This window comes from Ambystoma mexicanum, chromosome 13, assembly GCF_040938575.1.
Source record: "Ambystoma mexicanum isolate Mex_15411 chromosome 13, UKY_AmexF1_1, whole genome shotgun sequence".
Classification (NCBI taxonomy): domain Eukaryota; kingdom Metazoa; phylum Chordata; class Amphibia; order Caudata; family Ambystomatidae; genus Ambystoma; species Ambystoma mexicanum.
The window spans coordinates 578,453,211-578,465,833 of record NC_090938.1 but is presented as its reverse complement, the minus strand read 5'-3'; the positions used below and the strand labels follow the sequence as shown (position 1 = coordinate 578,465,833).

The 12,623-nt window shown below is 42.9% G+C and overlaps 1 protein-coding gene across 1 annotated transcript in view; it reads left to right on the top strand.

Annotated features, from left to right (window-relative positions):
• The window catches only part of CFAP97D1 (CFAP97 domain containing 1), a 624,049-nt gene that overhangs the window by 174,113 nt on the left and 437,313 nt on the right, over positions 1–12,623 (top strand). The window lies entirely within an intron of this gene.

Here is a 12,623-nt window from a genome sequence, read left to right as displayed (position 1 = left end):
GCCTTCCATTTTAGATGGGGCGCATTCCAAATAAAGCAGATCACTCCTGCAGGAATGCTCTCCATCTGAGCTGGAAGGTTGTCCAGAGCTCCTGGGGTACGTTTTGACTTGAACCCTGCACCATGCTCATGTCTGGGCTACGGTGTGCTGCTCTGAGCAGTGGCGCCCCCAGCCATTTTTCATAGGGGTGGCCTGATGAGGCCACATGAAATCTTGGGGTGGCACACCAAAACAAACACATAACTGAATTTCAGGAAATCTCTTATGGTGATGTAGTATATAGTCCAGTTGAAAACTATGTGTATATGAGAGAACGAATTGCACATGGATATAGTTCCATGGATTATTTAACAGTTAACTAATTAATGTATCTGATGAGCATAGACTAATACCAGTACCACATTCAAGCATGCACACAATCCCAAAATACAGCCCACGAGACACCAAACTCTAAAAATCCTTATGCTACAAGTAAAACACTCCACACACACATAGACCAAAAAATAAACTAAATTATAACAACGCTTGCTACCACTAATAGGGAATCCACATAGTTTCTCCTCTTGTATTCATGCACAGCCCATCCAAAGTGCAAAGAAATATGATATGCCATAAGTGCAACTAGTCAACGTGAATTCACTAAACATAACGCAAAAACATGCCGATGTTACATGTTGCTACCACACCAGGAATAGACCAGCCAAATCTGAGTGGCTACTCAAGTAGATGTACTTAGTGTACAAATTAAGTGTGGAGCCACTAAAGACCCAGCTAGCAGGGAATGTTCCACGTGGAGTAAAGATCGTGGAAGAGAACAGCTGAATTATCCTGTTTTGTGGAAAGGGACAGTTGCAGAAAAGGAACAAAGAATGGCGAATCTGGGAATAACACCTCCAGCCAAGTTGTTGGACAGCCAGGGAGAACCCATTACAGAGTGGGAAGACTTGTTCAAGTTTTATTTACTAGCAATGGGTGGCAACACATTTTCGGATGGACCCAAACATACCACATTAATGAACTGCTCGGGCAAAGAGGCAGTAAGTAAGCCTTATTAAGAATACCTCGGATCTACTTCCAGCAGCGCAAGGTATAAAAGCAGTGGTGGCTAAGAAGAACAAAGCTCCAAGTGCTCAAGGAAGTCCATTAGTGGGAACAAGCTTCAAATGTGCTTGTTTCCAGTATGAATTCATAGGTCACATGGTGTCGGACCCAGATTGTTCAGCAATAAAAGGGGTGTGCTGGAAATATAGCAGGAGAGGACAGTTTGCTAGAGTGTCACAATCATATTATTCAGGGAGGAAGCAACCCGGACAGAAAGCTCGAGTGAACATGGATGAGGCAAGAGATTATTCTATGGTGGTGGTCAGGGGAGTATCCAGCATTGCAAGAGTGGGGGTGTGAGCCACTGAAAAAGTCCTGCTACTTTCCCCCCAAATGCAGTGCCTTCAATTCCGTACGGTCTCACTCGCACCCCCAATCCACCCACACCTGCCCCAATCTACTTTTTTGGTAACATTAGTGGCCGATGGTATTTTAACACAACAAAAAAAAGAAAATTGCAGAATCATTACAGATGCAGGGAAGTCATCTATTAGAGCTCTGTTCAGGCTCTCTGGGCAAAATACATGAAAACCTCCAAATGTGCATAAGGATTACACCAATAGAAATGACTTGACAGAAATGGAAATTTCAAGGAATATCATCAGTCTTTGATACTTGGAGGTACCATGGAAGTGCCTTTAGAATAAGGTGCCATAAGCAAGCACTTGCAACCACACCAAAAGATATTCACATCATGACAGCTCTGCTGAAATGGAAAGAACTGTACTCATGTTTGTATTAAGTAAAATGCATATCGTCGTTACAGAAACACTATTTTCAATTCAACAACAAAATAAAACCTCTACCTTTGGCGATGGTGAAACGAAGACGTAAACCACTGGCCAGACCCTGCACAATTGTTCCTAAAAGCCTTTTGCGCACAACAACCTACATGCAGTCTAGTTGAGGATGGAAACTCGGAAATAAACACAGCCTGGCTGGAAGCATGAGCCAATGCAGAAATGCGCATGTCCAGGCTCAGGATGTGTTTATTTCCGGGTGCGTATGCCGCCATTTTGCTTAGGCCTGCGGTCTGCTTTTCTGCGTTTCTGCAAGATGAGTGCCCGTTCAAGTGTTCTCACCTTTCGGCTTTGTTTAGTGTCACAGTGGCCTCTCAGGTTCTGAGGATCTAGGTATGCACAGTGTGCTTATTCCGATACTTATTGGGAAGCATTGCAGGATCGTGGCTGTCATGGGTAGTCATTGCATGCACAGCCATGTCTGCAGTGAAAGCAAGGCTCATTTCTTGCAGCCATCTGTGGGTGGAAGTGCAAATTCCCAATTTTGAGATATACTGTACAGATGTTCCAATTTTTAAATGGAATTTTATTGAATTGCTTTATCCCACTTATACATCTTAACCTGTGTTTGGGTCAGTTATTGCTTATAATTATGCATCAAGAAACATACATGCACTTTTCCTAGTACGTGCAGTGCAGACGCAGCGTGGTAATAAACATGTTCTTATAGTGCTCTCAGCATCACTCTTTGGTTCCAGTTCTGAATTGCTTTCACTTGGGTTCCCTACCCAAACCAGTTAAATAATTAAATATCCATTATCCTTCATGATGGACAGGTTGGTACTGCATATCTATATTGTTTGGGGGATAGGAAAAACTCTATAGTAAAATTTACTTTAGTTTTCATGTAATGCTTGATACAGGGTTTAAGTTATTTTGAATACTCCCAAGTGTGCCAAATGAGGGGATTTAGGACAAGCGATATAAGGTGATTTGCCAAGAATCACATAAATTGCTTCAGTGGAGCTGGCATTAGAACTCTGGCCTCCCTGTTCATACATCAATTTAGCAGCCCTTTGTTGAGTAAAGGTACAAATAGGAGACATCAATGCTATCATTTACATAGGCCGGGTGGATAGCTCAAGGGCAACTTGACAACATACATAGCAACACAGGTTTGGATCCTGGTCTTGCACTTAGAATACCTCTCTGGTGTAAAGCGCGTTATAAAAGAATAATTATAAAGATACCCTGGTAACACATGCTCCCTACCGTCACCCAGGGATCTTTTTATTTTCCCAAGGGTATCATCAATTCAGCTATGGTATGCATTTTGTAGATAGGTAGGTGTACAGGGGCCTTCACTACATGTTGAGTTGTAGTATTCGTGCTGAAGATTCTTTATGGTCCCGTTTGGCAGGGTAGATTGCAGTTTTCAGTGCTTGTGACTAATGGCGCCTCCCCTGTTCAATGGGCTAAAAGTTTGCACAGCTGAAGCAATGACGACCTGCTCAATGCCTGTGTGTGAGTGTTTGGGGGCAGAGGTGCATGGGGGTCTTCACTTTTAATCTTTCCTACTGTAGTCATTTCATAATCTTTCCTGGTATGTTTTAAAAAAAGATAGTTTAAAACCTGAGAGGGAAATAGTCCACGTGGCCGTGGTGCTTGCGGCATGGAAGGGCCTGTGTCTGGATGGGATGGCAAAATGGCCTTTCACCCAGAGCAACAACAAAAACGTTCACTGCCACAGCTCCAGTGCTTATTCTCGTGTGCACTCAGTACTAACAATAATTTGTAGCGTGGAGTGAAGGGTTTCATGTTCATATATCTCTATGTAGTGGGCTGAGAGAAAGAGGGTGTTCTGGAAGGACAACAGCATAAATTCAAATCTCAGCAAGTTGTTTGTTCAGAATATAGAGGGACCCAACTCGAAAGGAAAATGTAACTAATTTAAGCCGTGACTTGGACGGAGTGGGGACAGTCACTTTCCCTGCTCGTGCTTTCTCCCCCCCCCTCTGTAGTCGCTGAATCCCCAGTCCACCTGCTCTCGCTTCCTCCCTCTCATCATCTTTTGTGTCCTCTCTCCCACATGATGCCTTTCTACTTCTCCACCTCAGGCCCTCACTCGGGGTTCACTGACTGAGCATGTGAGATCAGTCAGCAATGGGGGGGGCCACCATCATACGTGCCTCTCTAACCCCGGGCCGAGGCAAAAAAGCAAAAATAAAAAGACATTTCTTTTTGCACCAAATTGTGCATGTTATTTGTCCATGCACAGTTCAGGGCGGAAAAAAAAATATTATTTTGTTTGCTTTTTTGCAGGGTGGCCGATGGGGGGGCCAGCATTTTTATAAGGGTGGCCATGGCCCCCCTTGGGCACCCCCTGGGGGCGCCCCTGGCTCTGAGGAGTTCTGATTTGAAACATGTAAAAAGTGTTGGCTTTAATTCGTACCAGGTGGGCGTTTTCCTATATTTTATGAATCCAAATACCGTGATACTTTGTCTGGAACATTAAATGCTTACGTCATTTTCTGCTGTGTTATGATGATATTGCACTAATACAATTATTACAAAATATGCTAGGAAATAGACATTTCACATAAAATAGTGTGTTGATGTTGGTATGATGTGCTTTCCTTGGCATGCTCTCCACAGAAAATATTAAGTTACCCAGAGTCCATCTTTCTGCTTTCCTTAGATCATGGATAACGTAAGCTTCACTTTTTTAGCTATCTAGAGCTTATTGAGTCCTCTTTTTAGGGGCTGGGTGGGTGAGGACGACTAAACACGAATTGAACAAAAGCCCACAAACCAACTTCCTTACCTTTCTGCTATGGCGAGATAATCCGATGCCTACAGACCTATTCTTGTGTAATCGTTTTAACCATCAAAGAAAGGGGAGTGAACGACCATGTATTATCAAAAATATACATATTTTAATTTTATCACATTTTATCACAAACTCATTATGGTAAAAACAGCATTTTCAACAATTCATTCTAACAATAACATCTACTCATCCATGTGCAACTCATATTGTGGAACAACAAGCGATACAAGTTCCTCTATATGTGGGTGGAAAGATGATAAATATCTCTACCACTGCTCTTTCTAGTGTCGCCTCCTTGTCTGATGGGGGCGAGAGAAATGTGCCTACACTTAACCAAATGTGTTTCTAGGACCAAAACAATCATCAGAGAATGCACGCAATTTAATTCCAATTGCATTTCCTCTTGGTGCTGTCTTCAGGGCACTTAGTCTTTTGTGTATGTTCCCATTGCTTCGTATGTCTTCACACGTTAGCCATACATCTAGTTATCTAAAAACAAACAAACAAAACAATACTGTTTTTACCATAATGAGTTTGTGATGAAATTAAAATATGTATATTTTTGATAGTACATGGTCGTTCACTCCCCTTTCTTTGATGGTTAAAGGGATTACACAAGAATAGGTCTGTATGCATCTGATTATCTCGCCATAGCAGAAGGGTAAGGAAGTTGGTTTGTGGGTTTTTGTTCAATAACGTAAGCTTCACTCCAAGCTTATGAGTGGTTAGTTTTACTATAACCCACCTCATTGACACTCATCATGTAGACTTGAGAAGGATGAAAGACAGAGCCAGTTCTGTCAGGTATCAAACCTGTGACCTTCATATTGGACATAGTTTTCTGCAGTAGGTGCATTAACCCATTGAACTAGCTTGCCAGCTACATCACTGAAGCACCGGACCAACATTGCATTTCAAAAGCAAAAGTAATTTGACTTTACTTGAGATGTAGAGCTCTTTATCAGCCTTCCTGCCTACCATCTTAATGAGAATCCTGTGAGTTTAGGCCCCTTTAGTAACATGCATGCAATGGATGGGTTCACAAAATAACTCTGAGTCCAAATAACCGAAGATGGCAAAGTACTGTTTAATTATCAATTATCTAAAACAGGGAGTTACAACGCACATTAACGGACGTTCGCTCGATTTCTCTCAGCAATCTTTTCACAAAACATAGACTTTATACTAAAAATACATCAGCAGTGATGTCATACTACGTGGTAAATAATGTAAACCCTACTAGGGATTGTGATAGGTTAAGGGGAACATCTAAGTATACATTACATAGGACCTAGGATTGTGATTGGCTGCCCACTGTCAGGCGGACAATATATGCCTATCTGTAAAACATGTAATTTTAAAACCATTAAGTACACGGTTTTCAATTGGTCTTCAAACTATAAAGTCCTTCGTTATACAACCTCTACAATTGGTTGGCAAGCTTGTCCCACGTCTGGAGCATTCGGTTCACTTAGCAGCACGTAAGCCCAGATCTAGGTGCAAGGAGGTGGGCCTGACTCTATCTCCCCACCCAATTAGCCCAGCATCTCTCATCACCCAAGCCTTCTGCCATGAAGATTGTCTTTGAACTTGGCCTTGCAAAGTATCTTGTCTCTAGGAATACATAGGAGTGTGAGCACTCACTATCGTTGTTCTAGGACTCCAAGTTCGACTCTATTTTCATCCTTGGCTCATGTGACAGGAGAAGTAATAAATAGGGCTACTGGCTAAACCTTGATCTACCCAGGTAGGTCAAAATTTGAAAAAAACAAATGATAAGCGTGACCAAACGCAGTGTACACACTTCAAATAACCATTCAATACATATGACAGATTCCATTCTTTGAGGTTGGGTAAAATACATTTTTGTTTTTACCAAATGCTTCAATGCATACATAAGTTTTGAAAACAAAATTCTGACAGGACATACATTATTAAAGATACAGTATCCTAACATGATACATTAATATTTTTGTCCAAGCATTTTGGCCCGGACATACATTTAAAAAAACATAAACAGTCCCTTACAGCACTTCGGGATCATGGTGATCAGATTGATCGGAAAAAAAGACAATGTAAATCACATTACAACATTTGCAGTGTTGACATTTAGCACTGGGGGGGATGTCGACAAAAATGTGTTTTGGCCAATTAAGAGCTGAGCTGTACTGCTGAGAAATGGATGGCCTTCATCAGGACGTAGAGAAAGGGATGAATAATGGAGTCCTATTTCTCTCTGTCAAGGAATGAACAGAGATGGATGTGTCAGAGTGTACTCATTCGGGTACTAATTTGATTAATTTACAAATTGAATTTAATGGATATTTATTGAAAAAGGAGGTATCTTCCTCCAAAAGGAGGGAGATAGTCATTCTTACTGTGTTCTTGTATTTTCACACAGTGTTTTCAAGAAACACTTTGAGTTATGGGTGCAGAAGATGGGTAAATGCTGCAGAAGATGGGTAAATGCTAATCTTTCTTGCTCCCGGGGTTCCTATATGCGAACAGTGGAAGTGATTATGGGTCTTTGATACCAACTGAGGACAGGTAGCAGTTGTGGTACCCATCTGTGAAGACAACTATTGTGTTGCCCATGTGACAAAAAATGTGGGATAGTACTCCAAGTTGAGTTGAACTAGTCATTGGTTTGTTACTGGGACAAATCTTACCCTGTGTATTAATCTCAGCGGGATATTGGATGGTCCCCTTCTCAGTATATGGTGGAGTTAATCGTGCATGCTGCTGGACGGGAGCGAGTATTTGTCAGATCACTGTAGAGGGTAGGCGATATGTATATGCATCAGTGCGACTTGAGTTCATTCAGGCATCATTATGAGAATGCATTATTAGAAAAAGATACTTCCTTCGGCGCAATATGCTAATTAGTGAGGCAATTCCGGTGGTGTCCTATCCCAGATTATTAAGGTAGCGGTCTGTTAGTTTAAATTGTGCCATTGTCGTGGTATTACAGGGGAATTCTGAAATAAAGTGGTCAAACGTTTGTTGGTGAACCCAAACCCCCTGGATTATCTCGGGCTGTGATGAAATGGAGGGCCCAATCCCATCTGCATGGTTATGGGAGACAGTGAAAAAATTCCTGGCCGTCACTGTAGTGGTACTTATTCAGAGGTGCTTCTGCCAAAGTGCCCGTGCTAGATCGGGGCTCTGTGGACCCTTACCTGGCATTGCTGAAATCGAATGTCAGAGAAAGCTGATGCAGCTGCCTGCGTGTGTGTGCAGCGGCGTAGCTGCTCCACTTACTGTAAAGACTAACGCTGTGCACCATTGTCATAGCAACATTTGGTTTATGTGCGTGCACCCATTTTGAAAACTGTGTAAACAGAGCTGGCGTGTTCCATGAACAAAGACTAGTGCTACACGGTGTAGGGACTATTCACAACTTTGCCTCTATAATCCATTCTGTAAGCGTCCCAACAGCAGCCCTCCAAATAATTTACCTAAAACGTCAAGAAGAGCTATTGGGTGATAATTAGCTAGATCTGCTCATCACCTTGCTTATAAATCGGCACAATAATTGCGGCACACCCCAAGTCCGGGGCATTCCCTAGCTTTACCACTTGACTAAAAAGCACATAAATAAATGGCAACCAATCCTGAAGTGCTGTTTTAATCACGTTAGTTAAGCCATCGGGTCCTGGAGCCCTTGATGGACTCGCTTTTTTGATTAGCAATTCTAAATCCAACCTATCAAAAGCAATAGACTATCCCCCTTTATTTTTTATTGACGTCTGATAATGGATGGTTACCTTCTTTGCAAAAAGTTTTTCATAATAGTCACACCAGTAACTTTCTGTCACCATATTTGAGAGTGGTGCGACCAACTTGCCAGTATATTTATTTATCATTTGCCAAGTCGATCTAGAGTAATTTTGCTTTAGAGAAAGCATAATGGCTTCTACATCCTGCTGCCAGAGAGTCGCCTTGTGAGAGGCTAACCAGTTTTTAAATGTTTGCTTTCTTTTCCTCACTAACCCACAGGCCTGTTAATTTCTTAGTCGGCCAAGAATCCTTATATCTTTACGCAGCCGTTTTTCTCGATGAGAACTTTCCCATTAAAATAATCACTGTGATTCCATCTCATATTTCGCCCTTTCTTGCCTTTTACATTAAATTCTAGGAAAAGGGGTACATAATCAACAGCATCACCACGCTTAATTTGTTCATGGAATCTTGTACGCAGTACACCGATATCATTAGATTTCAACCGTAACCGGTTTCCACCATTTAAAGATTCGATGTTGAGCGGCCATGTTCCACCAGACTTCTCTGTAAAGCCCATCCACGTCAACTTCAGCAGAGCATGGTCTCTTGATTTTTTCGGGATCACTGTTAGAGATGTTATGTCATTTATCACTGAAGTTGATACAAAGTCATAGTCCCAAAAGGACAGATGCTCCCCATTAGTCCAAGTTACACAAGGGGACAAATCGCCCTCACACTGGCCATTCAAAATATGCAACTCCCTGTGTCTCATTAACTCCAGCCAGGCTACGGCTCTCGTCTGTCTCTGTCTCTTAGATCCAGCAACTGCCCCACTTATGAGACCCTCATTAGACAATTGAGATCACCTCGAATGAACATAAAATACACATCATGCCTACTATGAAAATGATTAATAACATCAACGATTGAATGCAAAAATAGGCTTGTCATTATCCCCATGGGGTTCCAATAGATGCTTAAAAAAAAGCCCCATCTCCATTGTTGGAAAATCTCATCCTTCATTTTTACACAAATGACTTGAGTGAAAGGATTAGGACATATCATGTCGACCAACACAAGGCCCCTTCCACTTTTTACTAAAATCAAAAGACCTGCCGAAGGGCGTACTCTCGAGCCACAAGAAGCTGGATTCATATGTGCACTTTATCCAGCATAGATTGGTGCCTTCAGGGACCAGGTTTCTTGTCAACAGATAGGGCCTCATTACGAGTGGGGCGGAACTGGTTAACGGGCTCCGCTAAAGGAGGCGGACCCGTTAAACCCGTTCCGCCTCATTACAAGCTCCCCTTGCGGGACCCGGTAAGTAACGCCTGGTCAAACCAGACGTCCTTACTGGGTCCTGCGAGGGGAAGAGGGAGCAAACAACGGTCCGCTCGTAATCAGCCCGTTGTTTGCACCCTCTCCCATTCCCATTGACCCCTATGGGGGCTCAGATGGGAATGGGGAAGGTCCGGGCCCGGGTTCCTGGAGGGAGGAATTACCGGGCCCTCCAAACTCGGAATGGCCCAGTAATTCCCCATTCTGGGAACCCGGACCCGGACCCGATTTCAGCGGCAGCCATGCCGCCAATAGCGGCATGGCTACCGCCGAAGTTGTAATGAGGCCCATAATGTCAATTTTACCAGATGTTATATCTACACTCCCAGATATTGGGACAAACCTCTGGTGTTCCAAAACCCAAAAGTCTAAGCTCATTCTCGTTGTTAATTTTCAGACTGAATTGCAAATTCAGCCCCCCTGTCACCCTGGTAGTGAACCCCCACTCGGCTCAGTTTGTCAGCATTGACCATAATAGTACGACTGCCCGTATTGGCGCAATCAAAAGTCACCTTGAAGAGGCCTTTTGGATTTCTCGGAAGGGGGCCCCATTGTCTGGGTTTCCAGCCGACCATGGAAGTCCATCACCCTCTCTCCAGAAGCTGCAAAGCAGTCTGGTGTAGTTAACTCCACACGGCGCACTTTAGTGTCCTGAAATGATTTCTTCATGGTGTGAGGCAACTTTGCCCAAATCATTTTTACAGGAATATCACACAACTCAAAGCCCAATGTCAGCAGTAAATGAGCCACCTGTCAGAGGGAAGATCTCACCCCATTAGATGAAAGATAATTTGTTTTTATGTTTCAACATTTTTTATTTTTGTCGGTTTTTGGACTGCTGATTAATCATTTTAGTCTTAAGACCTTTTCCAATAGATGTTCTCATTTGTTATGCCATGTAGGGAAACTCGCCCACATCTGCCAGGACGCTCCTTGAGTTCCATAGGCCGCACGCACCTCCTTTAAAGCATCCTAAGCTATTTCCTATTCATGGGCAGCATTAGATCATAGCTAGAGCCCATGCCCTCCGAGCGCCCCCCCATTTATTATTGAAAGTTAAAGCAGCGCCTGGCTCTTTAGTGATGGCTGTTTACATTTCAGCCACGCATGCGTCAGTCTCGAGTGCAGCCATTGTAGGGACCAGATGTGGGCAGGCGGCTAATTTGGTGGCGCTTTGTCATCATTGAGGTGCGCATCTGCATCGCTCAAATGAAGGAAAAGGAGATGCTTGCAAACAACAAAAGAAGGAGTTGACATATGAGAGTGCTGTTTTATTTTGCACTCATTGCTTTTTTAAAAATATTTGTGGGAGTGAACATGAGGACTTGTATAACTGTCTCTTTGTCTTGAGTGAAGTGGGCAAATTAGCATTTCAAAGAAAAATCAGCTGCCGCTTGTTAGCTCAATATTACTTGCTTCTCAAGTTAACAAGAGGAATACAATCGCCTACAAATAAACCCTCTACCCAGCCCATTTCAATGGCAGTCTGTTTAGCTGTTCCTTTTTGTGGGAGTGTAAATTGTATTCAGATCCCACTTGACAGCAAGTGACATCAATTAACCCCTTAAGTGGCAGGCTATTATGTAAGTCTTTGCAAAAAAGACGAGCATACTCGTCCTTGGCACTTATGATGAAGATTAATGTGAGCCAGTGTACATGTTGCACAGATCTCAAATTAAACTGTCTCATGTCGAGTGTGAGATGCTCCCATTGCCATTCCTTGTAAGACATTAAGTCATGAGCTGAACGTGCAGGACTTACAAAGAATCACAAACTTGAGAATATACATTCATAATATTGTGATCATGCATTGCGCTCCTTGCCAGACTGCTCCAGCACTATCATAGCAGACCCCATTTAGGTAAGCCATTGTAACACACAGTGGTTATATGCAGGTATCCTTGATATTGAACATTGTAGATGGCTTTGGTTAGCGTTTGTAGAACTTGGAAGATATATAGTAAGACTATTAAGGTAACCTATCTATTGCACTTAGATAATCCCATTGTCCTAGTTTCTATGGTAGCCTGTCTGTCCTGCCTAGAAGATGTTCTAGGACAGCCAGTCTATTGCACTTGGTAGACTTGAGGGTATCCTGTCCATAGTGCCTAGACAGTCTAGACAGAAGGTAGCTGGCTTTTTCTTCTCCACAGAAGATCGAATGACACAGTGACGTCAAAGGTATGTATAAATGCACAACTTTGGTGGACATCTGCGGCAGGCACGGCTATCCAGCCATGCTCTTAAGAATGCAGCTACGACTATGAAAAATGTGGTCTAGCTGGTCACATAATCGCTTCGCACTGAAACACCAGACTTGCCTCAACAAATCTGCCATTAGAATACAGCGACAACCTATGACAAATAGTGGTCTAGCTGGGTACATATTGAATCTCCTGCACTTACACTATGTTGTGACCTCCCTCAGCACCAGTTCACAAGTCAGACCTCTTGGGCAGCCTAATGGAGCCCAGCCAGACCTCTGAAATTCCAATCCTGGCCAAATACACATGCACATTTTAAGCCTCCTCTGAGAACTTTCCACACATGGACTTTGGTCCCTGAGGGCGTTCCGACCACAAATCGCTTTGACACCATACAAATGGGAAAAGGCTCTACATAAATGACTACAATACAATATATCAACCTCAGAAGGATGAAATGGTAAATTGGTCCTGCTGCAGGTTCCGAACATGGGGAGTGCAAACTGCTCTCATGTCAGAGACCAACACTGTGACGTGTAGCAATCCACCCTTGCTGAGGAAGCATACATCAGAAAAATAACTGCAAAAGGAGGAGGGTGACTGCTTTTAAAAGAAAATATAACCAGTTCCAGCATTTGATGGGGCTATTCCAATGCTATGTTTACTCATGTGGTCCTCTCTCTGCAA